We start from the raw sequence: 19,220 nt of genomic DNA on the forward strand, positions 1-19,220 counted from the left end.
AAATATTAGGTTTATTCATAATAATAATTTACAGATAATGAACATTTACAGTTGTATCTCTATGGCAGTTTGCTTAAGCCACAAGTACATGAAGTTCCTCATTGCCTCTGCGTGTCAGTGTTACGAGCATTCGGGACAGATCAATAAAACATGATTAAATGACACAATAAAGAAGTCCATTCATGTATTCAAAAATGTTACACACAGAAGCAAGTGTGGCCCTTAATCTTATAATGCCTATAATAGACCCACAACTGTTCCCATCTTCGTGTGATCCAGAGCAGAGTCCATTATTTCTCCAGAATCCTTTTGTCTTCCTGAACCATCCATATTCCTCCTCAGTAAAAAGGGGAAGACTTTTTACAACAAAGATAATGTTGTTTCAACAATCTTACGTTTATGAATTTAGCTGTGAATAAAGGATTCTAATACTATTTTATATACATACACCACAAGATGAAGTGTTGAGGACTCCAGGACAGGGGAAACACTGCACTGAACATAATAGTGAAATGCTGCAAGCTTGTGTAGATCTTCCCCTTTAGGATCAAACTAGGAACAGATGGGGAAGTGAAACAACACAAAACACTGGTGGACCTCAATACCAGGGAAAGTAAAAGTCCTAAAAGTTTCTTAGAGTTCCACAAAAACTTGCATCACAAGTGTATTGTGATTGTCAAAAGATTTGGTAACTAAAAACAATTTGATTAAGTTTAGTGACTACATGTTACAATGTTTGCATGGCACAATGACTGGTATGCTTCTGTTTTTATTATTGCTTGACACAAATTTCACGATTTCAATTTCACAATTCTTGTGATTTGGATCCGATCTTGATTCAATATCGATTAATTTCAATAAATATTAGGTACAGATACATGTTAATTTTTCTGAAGAACAAAAATCTCTCACCTAATGCTGTAAACACACAGAGAGCCCTGTCAGCTGGTATTACAGTATTATTAAAGGTTAAAAATAACAACTCAGCTGTAATACAATATGGTTTGTATTATAATAACGTTATAATATTTTAACGATATGTAAAAATATAAGAAATATGTAATATAGAGCACATATTTAACAAAATACTCCTCTAATTTTTCTAGCCAACAACAGTAACTTGTTATACATCAAGTTATACAAGGTCATTTAATGGCTTTCCTGAGGGAAAATGTAACGTTATGTGAAATAGGCCTTTTGTTCTCCAGTTGTTTTGTTCTTTCTGCCGTTGTCACCTCGGCGCCCTGTAACGGCGAACCGGCAAAAATACACAAAAAAAAATATTACAATTTAAAATAATGGTTTTCTATTTGAATATACTTTAAAATATAATTTATTCCTGTGATCAAAAGCTGAATTTTCAGCATCATTACTCCAGTCTTCAGTGTCACATGATCCTTCAGAAATCACTCTAATATTATTTATTATCAATGTTGGAAACAGTTGTGTTAATGTTTTTTTTATGTTTTTTTGGAACCTGTGGTAATTTTTTCAGGATTCATTGATGAATAAAAAGTAAAAAAGAACAGCGTTTAATTAAAGTAGAAAGTCTTTACTATCCCTTTTTATCAATATAACACATCCTTGCTGAATAAAACTATTCGTTTATTTAAAAAATAAGAAAAGAAAGAAAATTACTGACCACAAACTTTTGAACAATAGTGTATATTGGTACAAAAGATTTCTATTTTAAATAAATGCTGTTCTTTTTAAATTTTTTACACTCTGAATCCTGAAAAAGTGTCAAAGGTTATAAGTATATTGAAATAGAAAACCATTATTTTGATTTGTAGTAATATTTCATATTTCATTCTTGCATTTTTTATCAATTAAACACAATCTTGATGAGCATATATATATATATATATATATATGCCCCTTTTTTACATTTGAGCCCCTGAGGAACTCTCTGCACGTCCCTGTTGGTCAGTTCAACAAGAGTTCACTGTCACCGGGGTGGAGAACTGCACCTAAAGAAAGTCATTTGTACATTACATGCTTAAAGTTTGTACATACTATAAGTTAAATATAAAGACAAATAAAAACAATAACCTTTACACCAAGCAAACACACATGTTAGACTCGATAGCAGAGTACCATGAGCAACTTTGATTAAACATCTTAAAGCAGATGGACGAAAACACTTTCTGTATCTCTCTTTTGAGCAAAGTGGATAATTCTATTGCTAATGAGCTACATTTACCATATCCCAGACCTAATCGCAATGTAACTTGAGATTGAGTACGTTTTTCCGTTAGCGTTCATAACAGATGCGTAAAATGATTGCAGCATCTGATTCAGGTTTTCTTCCTATCTATAACTATCAAAGTCTGCCGACATATTCTTTTGGACCAGTCTTTAAACACTGCCAGAGCCCATACCGTACTCCGTTTAGCGTTTACTTCGTGCCTGTCGTCTTCAATTTTGTCGATTTCTCTGTCATCCAGCTCTTTGTGTCTTTTACCCTCTCTTGCATCTTTTGCATTGTTTTTTGTTCTCTTTTCCGTTTCTTTACTGGGGACAAAACAGCCATTAACCATGATTCAAAAGTTTCGTTCTCTCCATAAATATTGAAATTAATATTAAAATCTTCCATGTTCTGACTTTTTTGCCACAGCTGATCTGCACTTCTTCCAGCGGATTGATAGCTGTCCTCCAGAGTGAACAGAACTGTGTCCATGGCAACACTCTGTTTTTCATGGCAACGGTGTGTTATAGTTCGCAGCGTCTGTTATCAAGAAATAACACACCGCATTCTACATTAGAATTCAGCCAAGCCATGTAATAAATAGAGATACAATACACTGTATGTCTGTGTTAAAGAAATTACTCTTTAAAATACTAATTATTTCTGCGGTAGAAGACGTTGTGGCACCTATTGTCACAGTGTCTGGTTTGTGTTTCCCCAGGTGTCCACTAGAGGTCTCTTCCCCATACTGTCACCATTACTTCTGGAACTGCATTTCCCACAATCCCTGTCTGGACTCGTCACTGTTCATTGCACTCAGCTGTTCCCTATCACATTGTTAGTTTTTGTGTATATATACCCTGTCTGGTTAGTGTTTGTCACGGAGTCGTTGTTTGATGTCACTTACACTTCTGAAGTTTGTTTCTCGCCTGTTTGTTTCTTGTTTCTTGTTTATTTGTTTATTGGACTGCTAATATGGATTTTGAACCCTGCATGGATGACTACGAATTGGATTGCCCTAACAATAAATATACTGCTTATGGATCTACCTGTTTTCCCGTGTGTTCCCGTGACAACTATAGGCTGCTATGAAGCGGGCCTTGGGTTTTCTATAGAGCCCGACGTCTCCATAAGGTGGGTCTGGGAACAGGGAACGCCCAGAACAGAGTTAATGAGGCATGCTGTGGGATGGATTTATCCCCTGTGCTACAAACTCCCTAATTCTTGTTGTGTCTTCATTGATGGCATGACGAGCCCCACACGGCAAACAGATCACCCGAGACTGACAGCTTCGTTGATGATAACAGGAGCAGGGTTCCCACGGGTCCTTGAAAGTTTGTGAATCCGAGAAAAAAGGCCCTGGAAAGTTTTTGAAAATAAACATACACAGATACAGGCCCTTGAAAGTGCTTGAATTTATTTTGTGCAAGAAGTTTTAGAAAAAAAATCCATATTATTCCCTCCGGTCTGCTAATTTGTTATTTCGCCAACACTTCGTGGCCTATGCATACTAATTTGCATTAAGTTAAGTGTTTCCCGTGTGAGGTACTTTGTGTTAAATGTTGTCATGACGTTCCGCGCACACAAAACTACTACGATGGAACCTTAACAGTGCAAACATAGGCTGGCTACATGAGCCGAAGCTCTTTTCAATAAAATCCATGCAAAGTTTATATCAGATCATTTTAGAATACAGTATTGGATGTACCGAATATTCTTCAGTTTTATACAAAACAGAAATACGACAAATAGAATATCAGATCTATCATATGGCCTGTAGTGGCAAAAAAATTTACATCACTGAATAAGAGACAAACAGGTATCAATTGTCTTTAACAATTATTTATTCCCTTGCAAGGAAAGGTCAGCAGTCATACAGTCATTACAAAGTGCCTGCAGAGTGTGACAACGAGTGGGGGCATCCTTCATTCTTTATAGTTGTTCCTCCCCTGTAATGGAACAGCTGCGGTGATGAAATGCTGGCTGTATGTATACTGGCCTAATCCTCCGGTCAGAGAAGACGCAGAAACTTCTTTCCTTTAGATGAATTTATTGGTCCTTTTACAACTCTACAGGGCACTGTAATATATGTATGTGTGGTTTGTGATGCCTGCAGAAAATAACAACAGTAAAACAATATTAATACTAATTAAAGTTCAGTGGCATCAATGGTAAATAATGATAAAATAACATGAATTACAACAGATATGAATAGCGTGTAATACTGAAAATCGCCACTAGGGGTCAGTGTAGGATCATTAAACAACACCACAGCTTCGCGCCACGGGTAGATCACGTGACCAAGCTAAACTGAGAAAACCCTGTCAACTACCGATCTGTAATTTGACACATTAACTTCAAAATAATAACGACCTCAATAAACAAAGCTACACAGCTAAATAAACAGTAGAATAATGAAATAAAATGTGAGGTAATTAACTACATGTCGGGCCGTCTGTTTCACGGGGCTCAGCAAAACATACTAAATAGGAAGTTAACAAATAAACATATTACCCCGGTAATATTAATAACTCACGCCACCTTCAAATATATAAACAACATCTACTCATCCTGTAACTTACATCATCACCGACGCACACTGTTGTACAAAGTAATAATGAAGACCACGGACTGTCGGTGGAAGGCCAACTATTGACTACACAGGAAATTTTCCCCGAACACACTGCGCATGCGCAAACAGTCCCTCAGACTCTGTATGAAGCAGCTTGCTGTGACGTGACCTCCTCACAGCAGGGAATTCACAACAGCCGCCCCCACATTCATGTATGAATGTGTAGAAGTACAAGTCCCTGCTGTTGTTAAAGGTCCCTGTTGCACACGTGGTCCTCTGGCATTTTGGGGAGAGGTACCAACTTGGTAACAGGACGAGTGTAAACTGCCCCCTTGATTTTGACATCCGCTGAACGAACTGTCCCATCTCCACTGGGATGAAGTTTAATGACCTTTCCTATGGGCCAAAGTGCCCTAGGAAGCTGGGAATCTACTACCATAACCACTTGGTCTGCAGTGAGGGCAACAGTAGGGGTCCTCCACTTATGGCGGCGCTGAAGGTCAGGAAGGTACTGGCGGGTGAATTGGCTCCAGAACCGGTCTGCCAGGATTTGGCTATGTCTCCAACGGCGGCGGCCTAGAAGATCACTGGAACCATATGCAGCCTGTGGAAGCGATGCGTCGTGCCGCCCCATCAGCAGTAAGTTAGGCGTTATAGGATCGGGGTCAGCTAGGTCAGAAGAGGAGTATCCCAAAGGCTTTGAATTAAGTATGCCCTCTACTTCCACAAGGACAGTCGCCAACACCTCCTCTGATACGACTTGATCCCGCAACACGACTTGGAGGGAAGCTTTCACTGACCTTACTTCCCTCTCCCACGCGCCACCGAAATGGGGTGAAAGAGGAGGATTAAATTTGAATGTTATGCTTTGGTCGGCCAACTGTTGCTTCAATGTGGGATCGAGATCTTCCAGTGATTCTTTGACACACGTGTATTGTTGTATTATTGTACGTGTATTGGCTGACGTGTCATGATGGCGCCAGAATGCTTGGCAAGCCGTCTGTCTCTGTCACATCTTCTTAGTTTGCTGTCTGCTATTGCCTTTTTTATCAGTACATATGGTCAAGATGTCTCTGCTCTGCTCGTCTATGATCGTCATACACTTTTCAACATCCGAATAACTGTTGATATACTGTCTGAATGACATGACTTGGGGGACCGCTGGACCTCGAAACTCCCTCCCTTGCTGTCGGACATACCGGAGTATCTGCGCCGTTCACCTGCTGTTGTTCTTCCCCGCAAGAAACGTTACAGGAGACGGTGAAAATGCGGAGGTGCGCTGGTATGTTCCTGCTGTTGCCGGGCGTTTGCTGAGGATGAGAGATCGCTGTTTTCCCTGACCCTCAGATTATCTCCGAGGCTCATCTGCTGTTGGTGCCATCTTCTCCCAGGCGGGCTCGGATCCACCGTGGTGGTGGTGTGGATTTTTCGAACCTGCGCCTGTTAGATCGTGTGGCGTCTGCAGCCACAGCCAGTGAGGATCAAACTCTTCGTTTGGCTTTGTTTAATGTTAGATCGCTAGCCAACAAGACTTTTCTCCTCAATGACTTTTTCACTTCTCGGGAGTTGGATCTTATGTTCTTAACGGAAACTTGGCTCCATGGTGGCGATCTGACATCTTTCTCCGAACTTCTTCCTTCCCGATGCGGCTTCCTCAGCTCCCCTCGGATAACAGGTAGAGGTGGAGGGCTAGCGTCAGTGTTTAAGTGTATTTTTCAATATCGAGAGATTCTGTTTGACAGCTGCTCCAGCTTTGAGCTGCAGTTGTTCGAGTTAAATTTTCCAGTGACTGTATTATGTGCAGTGGTGTACCGACCTCCAAAGTTTAATAAGGATTTTATTCAGGACTTTGCTGATTTTGTGGCTGGGATTGCGTTAAAATACGATCGCTTTTTAATTGTTGGTGATTTTAATATACATGTATGCTGCGAATCCAGACCGATGTCTAAGGATTTTATCAATCTTATTGATTCTTTTAATCTTGTGCAGTCTGTTTCTGGTCCGACACACGAAAAAGGTCATATTTTGGACCTTATTCTGTCATATGGCTTAGATGTTGTTGTTAGTGAAATATGTGACATTGGTATATCGGATCATTTACCTATTGTTTTTACTATAGTTGTCCCCTGCTCGGACACTTTGACTGTCGCTCCCGCACGCAGTGTGCGTTCTATTAACCCGCTAACTGCCTCACAGTTTTCTGCTGCCTTTAAAGACTCAGTGCTGTACAATCTTGAAGATTGTATTTTTGATGTGGATGAACTCACAAACCTCTTTGACTCTACCTGTAATGAAATACTTGATTTTGTTGCCCCACTAAGGGAAAAACGCACTAAAACGCTATCTGAACCTTGGTTAAATGACCATACCCGCTCTCTCAGACGTGCCTGTAGAATGGCTGAGAGAAAGTGGAAGAAGGACAAACTTCAAGTGTCATTTCAAATTTTAAAGGACACATTACATAAATACCAGGGAGCGGTTAAATCCGCAAAAACAAATTTTTTATCTCACCTGGTTGCTAATAATAATCAGAGGCCTCAGGTTCTTTTTAAAGTGTTTAATTCTCTTGTTAACCCTTGTGAAACAGATTGTGTTGTGCCATCCACTCTGTTGTGTCAAAATTTTCTGAAGTATTTCATAGATAAAATTTCTGGCCTGAGTTTTTCATCACCTGCACTAACTAATAACCCCTCGGTTCCATCTTTATGCCAAGCTGTCTTCCAGCAGTTTGAGCCAGTCACATTACATGTTCTATCTGACATAGTTAAGCAGCTCCGTCCTACAAACTGCCTGCTGGATAGTATTCCTGCTCGATTACTCAAAGATGTTTTTGACATTGTTGTTTCCAGTATTTTAAGCTTGGTTAACACATCTCTCAGCTCAGGGTGTGTTCCGGTAGCTTTTAAACATGCAATCGTGCAACCCCTCTTAAAAAAGAAAAATCTGGATCATTTGTTTTTTTCTAATTTTAGACCCATTTCTAAACTCCCATTTTTATCTAAAGTCTTGGAGAAGGTAGTTTTTAATCAACTGCAATCATTTTTAGATGATTTTTGCATTTATGAAAAGTTCCAGTCTGGTTTTAAACCCCGCCACAGTACTGAAACCGCCCTTCTAAGAGTATACAACGATCTACTCTTAGCAGTTGATTCAGGAAAATCAGCTGTTTTAGTCCTTTTAGATTTGACTTCCGCCTTCGACACTGTCAATCACTCTATACTTTTATCCCGACTCGAACAAAGTGTTGGCATTACGGGTACGGCCCTGAAATGGTTTAAGTCATATTTGACAGATAGGAGTTTTGCTGTACACCTTGGGAATTGCTCTTCTTCTGCTGCACCTCTTTCTTGTGGGGTTCCCCAAGGTTCCATTCTGGGACCTATGCTCTTTTCCCTGTACATGTTGCCCTTAGGGTCCATTTTCAAAAAACATAACATTTCTTTCCACTGTTTTGCAGATGATGTGCAAATCTATTTGCCTGTAAAAAATAATGATAAGAACAACATCCAACCTTTGTTAGACTGCTTGAGTGATCTCAAAATTTGGTTGGATCAGAATTTTCTCTGTCTAAATGATAAAAAGACCGAAATTGTTGTGTTTGGTCGTGCGGGACATTTGAGTGATTGTGCAGATGCTCTCGGTACTCTATGTTCCCATATTCGACCTTTTACCAGGAATCTGGGTGTAATTTTTGACAGTGCTTTTAAACTTTACAAACAAATTAGTTCAGTTGTTAAAACTAGCTTCTTTCACTTGAGACTTCTGGCTAAGGTTAAGCAATACATGCTACACAAAGACTTTGAAAGAGTCATACATGCTTTTATTACTTCGCGATTAGACTACTGTAACTCTTTGTATGCCGGGTTGGAGCAGTCATCACTTCGACGGCTACAGTTAGTGCAGAACGCAGCAGCTTGACTTTTAACCGGGACCAAAAAATGTGGCAACATTACACCGGTATTGGCCTCACTTCACTGGCTTCCTGTTTGTTTTAGAATTAATTTTAAAATTGCATTAATTGTTTTTAAAATCTTAAGTGGGTTGTCGCCTTCATATTTGACGGAGCTTATACATGTCCACACACCTGTCAAAGTACTGAGGTCTTCCGACCAGATGCTCCTCGATGTGCCCAGATCTAGGCTAAAAAACAAAGGTGACCGAGCGTTCTCAGTGGCTGCTCCTAATATCTGGAATAGTCTACCAATTCATTTAAGGAAAGCTCAGACTATTGAAACATTCAAGTCCTTGCTTAAGACGCATTACTATGCTTTGGCCTTCAATTCTAGTTGAGCTTTGATTTATTGACCTGTTGGTTAACTTGTTTGTACTTTATGGGATATTGTATGTATAATTTTTATTTATTTATTATTATTATTTTTTCTTGTGAAGCACTTTGGTCAATTATGATTGTTTTTAAATGTGCTATATAAATAAAATTGACCTGAACTGAACTTTGAGCTCGCTGTCTCCCCCCCGGAAGTTGGTACCTCGGTCACATAAGATCTCGTATGGCTTGCCTCGTCTTGAGATGAATCGGCGCAAGGCCAGTAAGAACGAGTCTGTGTCCATGTGTGGCAACAGATCCAGGTGGACACATCTTGAAGTAAGACATTTAAATATAATGCCCCACCGTTTCTCATGCCTTCTTCCGATTTTCACTGTATAAGGCCCAAAACAGTCGACTCCGGTGGACCAGAACGGGGGTTTGTTGATCCGGAGCCGCGCAGCAGGCAGATCGGCCATCATTGGTGTTACTGGGTTGCTCCGCCACAAACAGCATTCTGCACAGTTTTTCTGGTGTTTCTTAATTACCTGTCGACCACGTAAGATCCAGTAATTTCTCCGGATCTCAGCAAAAGTTCTCTCAGTACCAGCATGGTGCAGACGGTTGTCGTAATCCTTCACCAACAACTGTGTGATCGGATGCTCAGGGCTGATGACAACAGGGTGAAGACTGCCTTCAATCAGATTCTCTGCTTTGCGTAGTCGACCACCAACCCGAATGAGGCCTAATGCTTGGTCGTATTCAGGGCTTAGAGCACTTAAACGGCTGCCTGAATGGACTGGTTTGCCCTGTTTAAGTGCCTTTAATTCTTCCGGGAAACTATCGGATTGTATCCTTCTTAGCAGAGTAGTCTCCATCTCAATACGATCGACGCCAGACATAGCTGGAGCAGCCGCCCCGTGAAGGAACTGATATGTAGCCTGCAGTAGTTCAATCCATGTATCATATTTAGCAGGATCGGGCGCATCACTGCTGATAGTAGACATGTGGCCACAGAAGGTTTGAGCTCTCAACTCATCTGGTTCCTCTATGTGCACTGAGGGGTTCACTGGCCAGTGATCTGAGGACTGATACAAGAATGAAGGCCCCTGACTCCAACAGTTTGGCTGGGACAATTCAAGGAGAGTCTTCCCGCGAGTGATATCATCAGCGGGGTTCAAGTCCGTGTTAATGTATCTCCATGACCCGGGCTTGGTAACGTCAAGTATTTCAGTAACTCTTGTACCAACGAATACTTTGTACTGGTTGGATTCTGACTGTATCCAGCTCAGTACAGTTGTTGAATCTGACGACAGCACTACGGATTGGATGGACAAAGTCAGTTCGGTCTGGAGCACTTTGGCCAGCTGGGCTCCAGTGAGTGCAGCACATAATTCCAGTCGCGGTATCGTCTGTTGTCGTTTGGGTGCAACCCCCGACCTGGCCATAATGAATGACACAGTGATGCGTCCCTCTGGATCCTCCACTCGCAGGTAGGCAACAGATCCGTACGCCTTCTCCGAGGCATCACAAAAAATGTGAATCTGCCTCACTGATAAATCATTGTCAGCAGCTTCTGGAACATAACAACGGGGAAGAACTATGTTCTGCAATTGAGGGAGCTCACCTTCCCAGGCCTGCCACACTGGAAGTAACTCATCTGCAATAGGCTCGTCCCACTGTCTTTCTGTAGCCCACAAAGCCTGAACCAGGACTTTAGCCTGAGTAGTGAAGGGGATTATGTATCCAAGCAGGTCGTATTGTGAGGCAAGTACCCTACATACATTTCTCATGGTGGGCTGTTTAGGCGTCACTGGCTGACATTTATAACCCAGTGTGTCTGTCATGCAATGCCAAACCAGGCCGAGAGTGGACTCCCTCGGGTCATCTCTTTCAGCGGTTAGCCAGAGCTCAGATGTTGTTGATCGTGCCTCAGTTGGGAGGTGAGAGATTACCTCTGTCCTGTTGGATGCCCACTGCCTTATTTCAAATCCACCCTTCGCTAGGAGGGCTCTCAGGCGGTCGAGAAGATCCTTTGCCTGCTGTGGTGTGCAGAGCGATTTAAGGCAGTTATCCACATAGAACGAGGTAATTACCGTCTCCAGCAGGTCTTCATTGCCGCTCTGGTGATCACGAACGTGACGCTGCACAGCGTATATGGTGCAGCACGGACTGCAAACTGTGCCAAATGGCAGGACACGCCACTCATAGATATCAGGTGACCTGTCTCTCTCCATGTTGCGCCAGAGGAAGCGGAGGAGTGGGCAGTCCTCAGGAAGGAGTCTGATCTGATGGAACATTGCCCGTATGTCTCCGCTGATAGCAACGGCATGTTCTCGAAACCTGAGCAGAACTCCTAAAAGTGACGGTCCAAGGGAAGGCCCTGGTAGCAGGTCATCATTCAGAGCACTCTCCTGGTAGCGAAAGGAGCAGTTAAATACTACCCTTGCCTTTCCGTTATGATGTACTAAGTGGTGTGGAATGTACCAGGATTCGGCAGAGCGACTGGCCTCCTCACTGGTGATCCGCTCAGCATATCCCGCCTCCACTAGCTTGTGTATTTCCTGGTTGTAAACTTTAGCAAACTCAGGATTGGTAGATAGACGGCGTTCTGTAGAGCGAAGGAGGGGCATCACAGCAACAGGTGATGCGCAGGGCAGAGCAACTTTTCTCTTCCGAAGGAGGGGCGTTGCGTATCTTAAGACACCATCCACTATTACCGTGGTGCTCTTCTCATCAAGCATGGTGAGAGCTGACTGGTCTTGCTTGGATCGCGTCACCTCCCTCTCGCATTTATATGGCAAAATATCAAGCTGCCACAAGCGTTGAACATCTTTGTGTAGGTTGGAGCAAGGTGTGTCAACTGACAGGTGAAGGAAGGAACTCTCACCGGGTGGATGTTGAAGAAAGTTAGTGGGTCCTTGCACTGCCCAGCCGAGTCGGGTGCAGACTGCTACTGGTGCTCCTATCGGTCCTGCACGTACTGAGTGGATCGGAGTTATTAAATGAGGTTGGTCAGATCCAATCAGTAGCATTGGCTGCACCTTAGTGAATGTGTGTAGGGGGACTCCTTTCAGGTGGTTGTATTTCCTTGCTAATTTGTCACCTGGACATGACTGCTCAGCTAGCTGGAGTTCGGTTGCAGTGAAAGCTTGATTGATGGAGTGATAAGTGCGTGGTTGTGTGTCAGCGGACACCTCAAATGACACTGCCATTCCCTGGAGCTGCAATACATCCTGTCTGATGGTCTTCAATTTGAGTGACTCCACTTCCCCGCTCAACCCAAGGTGTTTGACCGCAGCAGCCAGAATCACAGTGCGCTCAGAGCCGTCATCCAACACTGCATGTGTTTTTAGTGTTCTCTTGCCATAACGGAGCAGCACTGGTACCACTTTTAACATGACACGCCCTGAGTGGCTGGCGTGATCCAGATACACTGCATTTGTTGGGGTACTGACAGTGAGGATGTTTAGTTGCGGGTCTTGGGCCACAACTTCATAAAGTATCAGCAGGTGTTGTTTGTTGCACATTTAGCAGAGTTTCTTTAGGGTGCAGCTCTCTGGAGAGTGTCCACGCCCACATCTCCAACATTTTCCTTTGTCCTTTATCCAGGTGGCTTTCTCTTCAGTAGTAATTCTTTCGAACTCTGCACAGCCGTTGAGGTAATGATCCTGGGTGGTCCTACAATACGGACAATAGGGCTTAAAACGCTCCCTCCCTTTGCTTGTGGGCTGATCTTTCTTTGAACCCAACTGGAGGTTGGTCCGTTGTCGCTGTGGAGAGGTCTGCTGATGTTTGACTGTTGTAGAGTCACTGCTGAAGTAAACAGAGGCTGGTTTGACCCACTGTGATTTACTTGCTTTATTCTCTCTCTGTGTGATACGACTGGGATCAGATGTGTTGGATTCTGCTGCACGTCGAGACACCTGGAGCACCTGAACCTTCATATCCAGCCATTCAGCGAGGTCGGGTAAGGTGTATGTCTGGTCGCTCCCGCTGCGGATGATGCCTCTTTTAATACAGAATTCGGCAAAGCTATCCCTGTAGTTACCAGGCAACTTACCAAGGAGGGTGTCTACGTGGGAGCCGCACTGCAGTTCAGACTGAGCAGGACCGTCCATGCGACTTAGCATCCCCACCAGAGTGTTTACAGCTGAAGAAAAATCTTCGAAAGCCTTTACGTCGCCAGGTTTCACGGGAGGAGAGCTCAATATGGTCTTTAATTCTCCCTGTACCAACTGTCTTGGCTGCCCATATCAATGCTGCAGAGCGTCCATTGCACTGGAGTATGGTGTGGGGTCATGTATGTATCTCTTTGCCATTTGGTAGGCGCTAAGCAGTTTGAGATGATCAAGTAATACTTGGTATTTATAATCTTCAGTCAAATGTCGGTGTGGACCAAGTAAACTATCCAGTCCCCTTTTCAGCATGATGAAATCACTCTCCCTTCCAGAACTGAAGAAAGGCAGTTTGGGCTTTGGAATACCATATGAGGCTGCAATAGCCATTTCTGTCATGGTGAGTGTTGCAGGATTGTTGTAGGGAGAAATGTATCCTGGTGCTGTAGGTGAGGCAGCCCTTTGAGTAAACTGTGGGTAGTGTGCAGCTGAATGAAGTCCAGACTGGTATGGCTGTGATTGAACTTCAGGGAGATATCTGGTCTGTGGAAGTGAATAGGCTGCTCCTAGATCAGTAGGTGGCTGATAAGGAGGGATAGAACGGGATGGTGTTCTTATCTCTGGTTGTTTGAGTGAAGCAGGTTGAAATCCAAGCTGTGGTCCAGGTTGAGGAGTGATCTGATGCTGGACATATCGAGGATAAGTCTGCTGTTGTACAGTTGTGAGTAAGGGCTGAGGTATACCTTGAGACTGTGTAGGTGCATATGTCCGCAGGGCTGCATGCTGGTTTGGCAAATACACTGTTGAGGGTGTCTGTTGAGCTGGTTGGTGCCCTGACTGGACGTGCTGACCTGCATGCTGGACGGGCAGAAAAGGTGAATATGTTCGCTGGGTAAGCAGGGTGTGGTGAGCAGACTGAACTGCAGGCAGTTGTGGAAACTCTGGCACTGGTCCAGTTAGGGTAGCTGAATGGCGAGTAGACTCACTGGGGTCTAGTGGTTGTGCTGCTACCTGGACGGATGGCTGCAGAGCTCTGGTAGCCTGAGTTGTTGAGCTGAGTTCTCCCTGCTATATGGGCTGTGCTGTAAGTGGGTAAGGTTCACTGTTGTCTAAGAGCTGACAATAACCTTCATTAGCTGATTTCCAAATCATCCGATGATCCATGAGGGGCGATACTCTGGGTCATATCTCTTCACTGTGGTGAATATGAGGAAGGCTCGAGCTCCGGAGAGGATATGATAATTTGGATGGATGCTGTTGAGGGTGAACTTTACATTTAACACTGTCCATTGCTGACTGTAGTTGTTTCATCTGCCTAGTTATGTCTTTCATGCGGGCTTCCATCCCTTCCAGCATTAGATCTTCTGACCCAGTGTGCAGAATATGATCTGGAGGCTCTTCCTGGTGCGCTTCTATCATTTGATGTGTGGCATCACGTCTATGCAAATTGCCAGGGTTATCAATGACAAAGTCGCGAAGGTGCCTGGGGAGTTGGTGAGACCGGCTTGGGCGGGACACAACTGAAGGTTGTTCATCTGTTTGGTTGCTGGAAGTTGCCATGGCGCAGTTATACACACACTCCGGCTCGAAGGACCACTTGTAACCGGTCAGAGAAGACGCAGAAACTTCTTTCCTTTAGATGAATTTATTGGTCCTTTTACAACTCTACAGGGCACTGTAATATGTGTATGTGTGGTTTGTGATGCCTGCAGAAAATAACAACAGTATAACAATATTAACCCTCTAGGCGCCACAGTCGAGTTTACTCGACAAGATGCGGCACTGAATAAAACGGCCGATTTTGTCAAATAGGGTGTCAAATTTCGTTCGACCTCCCCTCCACTAGTTAGCAGACATGTCATATGTCACTGACTACCATTAAATGTCTTGTTACCAACATTCTTCAAAATATATTTTTTTTGTGTGTGTTCAACAGAAGAAAGCCATACAGGTTTGAAACCAAGTAAAAGTGAGTAAATGCTTACATGATTTTTTTTTAAAGTGAACTACCCCTATAAGTATCTTTTTATGTTCATTAGAGTTATATGAGTAAGTGATAAAGAATGATTTATAGAGATAGTTCACTTTGAAATTAAATTTTGGTATGTTTTAGCTTACCAGGGAATTTAAGATGTTAAGAATTTAAGAGGTCTTTGTTTCCGCAGTAGTTTCAATTTTGATATTTTTAAGTCAAACTGTTCTTGTCTGTCAGTCAGTCATATAATGCAGGTCTATATGGTCACTACCTGAAAGAGCACGATTGTTGTCACGATTTGTTATGATTTCTCTTACATTATGAGCGCGCTTTTTGACGTGCCTACATTTGTAATTAAAAAATTTTGGTCAGCAGGAAAAATTGTCTAACGAACAGTTCTGTTTAAAAATCCATACTGAAATCGAACCGAAAGCCTCGTACAGAATGGTTCAGTACGTGTATCGTTACGCCCCTAAAATATATGTATGTGTATATATGTATGTATATGTATGTATGTATGTGTGTATGTGTATATATATATATATATATATATATATATGCATCACCATTCTGCAGGCAAAAATTTTCAATTATTTATATTAATTTATTAATAATATTGATATAAATTATTGTCTATATTGATATAAATTATATAGTCTCAATCTATATTCTGTTAACTCTATATTGGCCAGCTCTAGTGTGCATCCTAGCAAAAGGGAATGACTGTAATTAGTTAAAAATGATTGTCAACAATGCTTTTCTTGAGCAATAATTTTTTTCTTTTTCTCATTTGGCAGACGCAGTGATGACCAACTTTCCTTCAGCGACTGAATGGGAAATAAAAAATGCAATATCTGGTCATTTTAAACAAGCACCAGGGAGAGCAGGGGGTGGTGGTTATGGATATAAAGCTAACAATTAATTCTTAAAAAAAATTTAGTATCTTAAGTTGTTTTACATATTTTCCAATATTTTATTTGTTCATTTTTATGTTTGAATGTTGTCTAAGTTGTTAATATAATTGTTCTAAATAAATCCCTTTATAATCAATTAGTTTGGATGGATTTTCCTTTATGAGAACCTGTTATATTTGAGTGAAAAGAATCCTTATGTCTCATTTTGTTGTCTATTACATGTATATGTAGTGTAATTGATGACTAGTCTATTCTTGGGCTATGGTTAGACGTCTATTAGATTTTCACTGACAGCCCAAAATCAGCCTTGTTTTAGCCTAGACCCATATTGCCTGTCTATTAGACGTGTATATGTAGTCGTTTAATAGCTGTCTAATTGATGACTAGTCTATTTTTGGGCTATGGTTAGACGTCTATTAGACGTATAAATATAGTCATTCAATAGCTGTCTAATTGTCTATTTTTGGACTATGGTTAGACGTCTATTAGACGTATATATGTAGTCATTCAATAGCTGTCTATTCTTGGGCTATGTTTAGACGTCTATTAGATTTTCACTGACAGCCCAAAATTAGCCTCGTTTTAGCCTAGACGTCTGGGCTGTGTTTTGACGGCTATTAGACGCAAAATTGCTTGCTGGGTAAATAGGAAGTTAACAAATAAACATATTACCCCGGTAAGATTAATAACTCACGCCACCTTCAAATATATAAACAACATCTACTCATCCTGTAACTTACATCATCACCGACGCACACTGTTGTACAAAGTAATAATGAAGACCACGGACTGTCGGTGGAAGGCCAACTATTGACTACACAGGAAATTTCCCCCGAACACACTGCGCATGCGCAAACAGTCCCTCAGACTCTGTATGAAGCAGCTTGCTGTGACGTGACCTCCTCACAGCAGGGAATTCACAACATCCCCCAAGGTTGTTTTCCCGAGGCTACATCAAGATACATCTTAGCCATAACTAACATATTGTTTAGATTTGTCTATTATACTTAATCATATTACACCCTTGAATGGAGACTCTCTGTCTCGGTCATACATTCAGTCACATTAACTTTTGTCCGGTCATATACAATGACATACACATACATATATTAATAATAATATATATCAACACTACATTCATCTGATTATCATCGTATTTCTAAGATTCTATGAATATAAGAAAATGCAAACATATAGAACATATTACATTTCTTCCACAGGCCACAATTAAATGCAAAAAGCTTTTTTGCATAGTTGTGTTTGACACATGAAAACTGTAACAATGTATCTTACAAGGTAACACAATGTAACCTTGCTCTCACTGGATATGTGTCCCCACATTAAGTCCTTGAGTTTGAGGGTATTGGACCTGGAAAGTCCTTGAATTTGAAGTTAACCGAGGTGTGGGAACCCTGCAGGAGAGATTTGTCCTAAATAATGACAATGTATTCCCATTAATTTAGTTGAATTGTATGATATTGTTGATGCAGTGATTTATTATTAGATTGTGATAAATGTAATCTTTAGTTGTAGTGCATAAATGAGCTGGGTCAGATAATATTCACTGCTTCAGGTGATGTTTTCTGATTTACAATCTGTTGAGCTTTCACTGGTGAGATTCAATTATTTGGGATGTTTGTCTGTGACCTCATGTTGGGCAGGAGATCGCTTGTGCAAAAATGGATCCAAAGCATTGAGTGTCACCATAAAGACAAGAACAGAGTTTAAAGGGGTCATATAATGGTACATGCACTTTTACAAGTTGATTGTACTGAAATGTGTGTTGGCAGTGCCTGTACACAACCATTATAAAATGATAAAAATCCATCCAGTGTTGTTTTTTTAATCTTCTTATATGTTTCCTCCTGTCTCAAATCAAGCTGTTCGATATTGTGACGTCACAAAATCGACGCCCCTCCCACGATGGTTGATTGACAGCAGCGTTTCAAATCATAGCATGCGCCGACCGGCGCGTTCATTGTTGATAGCTGGAGTGCTGAGTAGAATGGCGTCTAATGATTGTGGTGTTCTGTTCTTGGGTGTAATAACGAACACAGCAGTCATATTGATGATGTTTCTAAATCCGAACCGCTGAATACGCAGTGGCTGAGTTTGTTTTCGAAGGGAATATTCCCCACGATCAACATCAATGCTGTCATGTTTGCGCAAATCATTTCACCAGACTCGAGACTGCTTTACAAACGAGGGTCAGTATAAAGCTGGATTTGCTAAGAAGCTGCTCCTGAAAAAAGGATCAGTACCAGCTATTCGTGTTCCTGCTGCACCTCCAGAAGAACAAGTGAGTGTAACGTTTTATTGACCTTTATATTAATCTTTATATTAATCTTTGCAAATAGCTTGCACGCTTCACGATGAATGTGGCTATTTTTACACTCAGGGTGCATTATGGCATGTTTTCTATGTACGACGTTATCAATATAATTCATAATCCCACGTTTAATGAACGACGCGTTATGGTTATTGTCAGAGAATGTCCATAGACGGGCTCTGGTTATTGTGTTATTGTGTTAGAAACGGTGTATGCACAGAACAGAGGGGCGGGGCTCCACAGAACAGAGGGGCGGGGCTCCACAGAACAGAGGGGCGGGGCTCCACAGAACAGAGGGGCGGGGCTCCACAGAACAGAGGGGCGGGGTGAGCAAAGCTCATTATCATTTAAAGACACATGCACTGAAACGGCGTGCTGAAAACAGCTGTTTTTGACCAGGTAAAATGAGTGTTTTCTTACAATACTAATGAGAATTTTTAATTAAAGTATATTACAAACTTTTAATTTAGACCCTAAAGAATCATATTAGCTTGTACAAAAATGACATTATATGACCCCTTTAAAGCACTCTCTGATGACTCCAGGCTTTACATTTCCAGCTTCTCGCTCATTACTGGGACAAACCCTGAACGATCACAGAGAGACAAAACAGGGAGTATCTGACTTTCCAAAGCACCAGCTCCTCGCTCCAGACACAGAAGTGAAACGGATTAGAAAACTGAAGTGGAAATCGCAAGCACTGCATCTCTATTACTGAGAAGCATTTGAAAGTGTTTGCTTTACAGTAAATCAGTGTTTCTGTTCATGCTCTAAAATTAGTCCCATAAGCATGATGAAGAGCAGGTCCCATCATATTCCTCATTCTTCACTTGTTAATGTCAGTCCCACCCACAGCATCA

This window comes from Abramis brama, assembly GCF_963993115.1.
Source record: "Abramis brama genome assembly, chromosome: 15".
NCBI lineage: Eukaryota > Metazoa > Chordata > Actinopteri > Cypriniformes > Leuciscidae > Abramis > Abramis brama.